This window comes from Lates calcarifer, unplaced genomic scaffold (assembly GCF_001640805.2).
Source record: "Lates calcarifer isolate ASB-BC8 unplaced genomic scaffold, TLL_Latcal_v3 _unitig_5111_quiver_1990, whole genome shotgun sequence".
NCBI lineage: Eukaryota > Metazoa > Chordata > Actinopteri > Centropomidae > Lates > Lates calcarifer.
This window is the reverse complement of record NW_026117300.1, coordinates 1,543-6,748: the sequence shown is the minus strand read 5'-3', so window position 1 is coordinate 6,748 and position 5,206 is coordinate 1,543. Positions and strand designations below refer to the sequence as shown.

At 39.1% G+C, this 5,206-nt stretch overlaps 1 long non-coding RNA gene across 2 annotated transcripts; it reads left to right on the top strand.

Moving 5' to 3' along the window:
• The first annotated feature begins 1,062 nt into the window (after window positions 1-1,062).
• LOC127140837 (uncharacterized) lies at window positions 1,063-4,667 on the top strand. Of its 2 annotated transcripts, XR_007811324.1 has the most exons (3): window positions 1,063-1,339; window positions 1,689-3,434; window positions 3,957-4,667. It is a non-coding gene; the product is annotated as an uncharacterized LOC127140837 (long non-coding RNA). The 2 variants fall into 2 exon arrangements; XR_007811325.1 differs by having other exon boundaries at window positions 1,063-3,434.
• Window positions 4,668-5,206: the final 539 nt, after the last annotated feature.

Below are 5,206 nucleotides of genomic sequence, written 5' to 3'. Positions count from 1 at the left end.
CGACTGCGACAGGCAGTTTGTAGTGAAAAAATGTCAAAATTTCATGGTCACATTTTTCAGCTCAAAGTCACTCAGGGACATGTTTTATGCCATTTGGAGTGGATTTGGACAAGTTTTAGGTGAATTCGTTGAAAAAGTTGACACCCGCGTTTTCCTTTTGGTTACCATTTTTGGTGACTGCGACAGGCAGTTTGTAGTGAAAAAATGTCAAAATTTCATGGTCACATTTTCAGCTCAAAGTCACTCAGGGACATGTTTTATGCCATTTGGAGTGGATTTGGACAAGTTTTAGGTGAATTCGTTGAAAAAGTTGACACCCGCGTTTTCCTTTTGGTTACACTTTTGGTGACTGTGACAGGCAGTTTGTAGTGAAAAAAGGTCAAAATTTCAATTGGTCACATTTTTCAGCTCAAAGTCACTCAGGGACATGTTTTATGCCATTTTGGAGTGGATTTGGACAAGTTTTAGGTGAATTCGTTGAAAAAGTTGACACCCGCGTTTTCCTTTTGGTTACCACTTTTGGTGACTGCGACAGGCAGTTTGTAGTGAAAAAATGTCAAAATTTTATGGTCACATTTTTCAGCTCAAAGTCACTCAGGACATGTTTATGCCATTTGGAGTGGATTTGGACAAGTTTTAGGTGAATTCGTTGAAAAAGTTGACACCCGCGTTTTTGATGTTGGCCACCATTTTTGGGTGACTGCGACAGGCAGTTTGTAGTGAAATAATGTCAAAATTTCATGGTCACATTTTTCAGCTCAAAGTCACTCAGGGACATGTTTTATGCCATTTGGAGTGGATTTGGACAAGTTTTAGGTGAATTCGTTGAAAAAGTTGACACTCGCGTTTTTGATGTTGGCCACCATTTTTGGTGACTGCGACAGGCAGTTTGTAGTGAAATAATGTCAAAATTTCATGGTCACATTTTTCAGCTCAAAGTCACTCAGGGACATGTTTTATGCCATTTGGAGTGGATTTGGATGAGTTTTAGGTGAATTTGTTGAAAAAGTTGACACCCGCGTTTTCCTGTTGGTTACCACTTTGGCGACTGCGACAGGCAGTTTGTAGTGAAATAATGTCAAAATTTCATGGTCACATTTTTCAGCTCAAAGTCACTCAGATACATGTTTTATGCCATTTGGAGTGGATTTGGACAAGTTTTAGGTGAATTCGTTGAAAAAGTTGACACCCGCGTTTTTGATGTTGGCCACCATTTTTGGTGACTGCGACAGGCAGTTTGTAGTGAAATAATGTCAAAATTTCATGGTCACATTTTTCAGCTCAAAGTCACTCAGGGACATGTTTTATGCCATTTGGAGTGGATTTGGACGAGTTTTAGGTGAATTCGTTGAAAAAGTTGACACCCGCGTTTTTGATGTTGGCCACCATTTTTGGTGACTGCGACAGGCAGTTTGTAGTGAAAAAATGTCAAAATTTCATGGTCACATTTTTCAGCTCAAAGTCACTCAGGGACATGTTTTATGCCATTTGGAGTGGATTTGGACAAGTTTTAGGTGAATTCGTTGAAAAAGTTGACACCCGCGTTTTCCTTTTGGTTACCACTTTTGGTGACTGCGACAGGCAGTTTGTAGTGAAAAAATGTCAAAATTTCATGGTCACATTTTTCAGCTCAAAGTCACTCAGGGACATGTTTTATGCCATTTGGAGTGGATTTGGACAAGTTTTAGGTGAATTCGTTGAAAAAGTTGACACCCGCGTTTTCCTTTTGGTTACCACTTTTGGTGACTGTGACAGGCAGTTTGTAGTGAAAAAATGTCAAAATTTCATGGTCACATTTTTCAGCTCAAAGTCACTCAGGGACATGTTTTATGCCATTTGGAGTGGATTTGGACAAGTTTTAGGTGAATTCGTTGAAAAAGTTGACACCCGCGTTTTTGATGTTGGCCACCATTTTTGGTGACTGCGACAGGCAGTTTGTAGTGAAATAATGTCAAAATTTCATGGTCACATTTTTCAGCTCAAAGTCACTCAGGGACATGTTTTATGCCATTTGGAGTGGATTTGGACAAGTTTTAGGTGAATTCGTTGAAAAAGTTGACACTCGCGTTTTTGATGTTGGCCACCATTTTTGGTGACTGCGACAGGCAGTTTGTAGTGAAATAATGTCAAAATTTCATGGTCACATTTTTCAGCTCAAAGTCACTCAGGGACATGTTTTATGCCATTTGGAGTGGATTTGGATGAGTTTTAGGTGAATTTGTTGAAAAAGTTGACACCCGCGTTTTCCTGTTGGTTACCACTTTTGGCGACTGCGACAGGCAGTTTGTAGTGAAATAATGTCAAAATTTCATGGTCACATTTTTCAGCTCAAAGTCACTCAGATACATGTTTTATGCCATTTGGAGTGGATTTGGACAAGTTTTAGGTGAATTCGTTGAAAAAGTTGACACCCGCGTTTTTGATGTTGGCCACCATTTTTGGTGACTGCGACAGGCAGTTTGTAGTGAAATAATGTCAAAATTTCATGGTCACATTTTTCAGCTCAAAGTCACTCAGATACATGTTTTATGCCATTTGGAGTGGATTTGGACAAGTTTTAGGTGAATTCGTTGAAAAAGTTGACACCCGCGTTTTTGATGTTGGCCACCATTTTTGGTGACTGCGACAGGCAGTTTGTAGTGAAATAATGTCAAAATTTCATGGTCACATTTTTCAGCTCAAAGTCACTCAGGGACATGTTTTATGCCATTTGGAGTGGATTTGGACAAGTTTTAGGTGAATTCGTTGAAAAAGTTGACACCCGCGTTTTTGATGTTGGCCACCATTTTTGGTGACTGCGACAGGCAGTTTGTAGTGAAATAATGTCAAAATTTCATTGTCACATTTTTCAGCTCAAAGTCACTCAGGGACATGTTTTATGCCATTTGGAGTGGATTTGGACGAGTTTTAGGTGAATTCGTTGAAAAAGTTGACACCCGCGTTTTCCTGTTGGCCACCATTTTTGGCGACTGCGACAGGCAGTTTGTAGTGAAATAATGTCAAAATTTCATGGTCACATTTTTCAGCTGAAAGTCACTCAGGGACATGTTTTATGCCATTTGGAGTGGATTTGGACAAGTTTTAGGTGAATTCTTTGAAAAAGTTGACACCCGCGTTTTCCTTTTGGTTACCATTTTTGGTGACTGCGACAGGCAGTTTGTAGTGAAATAATGTCAAAATTTCATGGTCACATTTTTCAGCTCAAAGTCACTCAGGGACATGTTTTATGCCATTTGGAGTGGATTTGGACAAGTTTTAGGTGAATTCGTTGAAAAAGTTGACACCCGCGTTTTTGATGTTGGCCACCATTTTTGGTGACTGCGACAGGCAGTTTGTAGTGAAAAAATGTCAAAATTTCATGGTCACATTTTTCAGCTCAAAGTCACTCAGGGACATGTTTTATGCCATTTGGAGTGGATTTGGACAAGTTTTAGGTGAATTCGTTGAAAAAGTTGACACCCACGTTTTCCTTTTAGTTACCACTTTTGGTGACTGCGACAGGCAGTTTGTAGTGAAAAAATGTCAAAATTTCATGGTCACATTTTTCAGCTCAAAGTCACTCAGGGACATGTTTTATGCCATTTGGAGTGGATTTGGACAAATTTTAGGTGAATTTGTTGAAAAAGTTGACACCCGCGTTTTCCTGTTGGTTACCACTTTTGGCGACTGCGACAGGCAGTTTGTAGTGAAATAATGTCAAAATTTCATGGTCACATTTTTCAGCTCAAAGTCACTCAGGGACATGTTTTATGCCATTTGGAGTGGATTTGGACAAGTTTTAGGTGAATTCTTTGAAAAAGTTGACACCCGCGTTTTCCTTTTGGTTACCATTTTTGGTGACTGCGACAGGCAGTTTGTAGTGAAATAATGTCAAAATTTCATGGTCACATTTTTCAGCTCAAAGTCACTCAGGGACATGTTTTATGCCATTTGGAGTGGATTTGGACAAATTTTAGGTGAATTCGTTGAAAAAGTTGACACCCGCATTTTTGATGTTGGCCATCACACCACAAAAAATGGCATGGTACAGGAAGGTGTCAAGAAATGTCATAGTCAAGTATAGGATCAAAAACCACCAAAACATGTCATAGTATAGTATGACATGTATAACCATATTCTATAAATGTTGTGGTTCAGCTGTAATGTTGAATATGTATGTGTTTTCATGGTTAAACTATTGATGAGGATTCGGTAGGTACTGATCATCTTCCTTTGTGTGTTTCTCTTTGATTTCCTCCAGGTGTCACCACTTCGTCCATGACAATGTCCACAATTGCTGAGTCGTCGTCCATCATCTGAGATATTGTCAAGGATAAGGGAGAGAATGGAACTGTCTTAAAGCAGCCATCTTACCTTTGTTTCCCACAGACACACACATATTCACACACTCACACACACTGTTTGTGGGTTAGGTTATAGTTTGTGTTTTTCATTTCATTTTGGTGTTTTGTTTTTTCAAATACTGCAATATCAGTACTCAAATCATATATGTTACTGTGTACAGAGTCCTGTTTATACTGTTCATAGTGTTTATAAGTTTTATGAATTGTGATATTATTATCATGTCCTTTTCTGTTTTCACTGTTGCAACATTGTTGATTTCCCTGCTGTGAGACTAATAAAGTATTGTTTTACTCTTACTCAAATAAACACTTCTGAACATTGAATATTTTGCCTGTTTTGCCTATTTTGTCTATTTAATATTGGATGGAAGTGAATATTTTTAGACAGAGGCCACTTGTTACCAGAGGTTAGGGTTAGGGTTACGCTTTTAGCCAAAGATTAGGGTTATGATTTTAGTCAGAGGTTAGGGTTAGGGTTAGGGTTATGCTTCTAGCCAGAAGTTAGGGTTAGGGTTACAGCCTTTAGTGAGAAGTTAGGGTTATAGCTTTTAGCCACTGTTAGTCAGAGGTTAGGGTTAGGGTCGTGGCTTCCAGCCAGAAGTTAGGGTTAGGGTTACATCTTTTAGTCAGAGGTTAGGGTTAGGGTTATGTTTTTAGTCAGAGATTAGGGTTAGGGTTATGTTTTTAGTCAGAGGTTAGGGTTAGGGTTACGGCTTTTAACCAAAGATTGGGGTTATGCTTTTAGTCAGAGGTTAGGGTTAGGGTTATGGCTTTTAACCAAAGATTAGGGTTATGATTTTAGTCAGAGGTTAGGGTTAGGGTTAGGGTTATGCTTTTAGTCAGAGGTTAGGGTTAGGGTTATG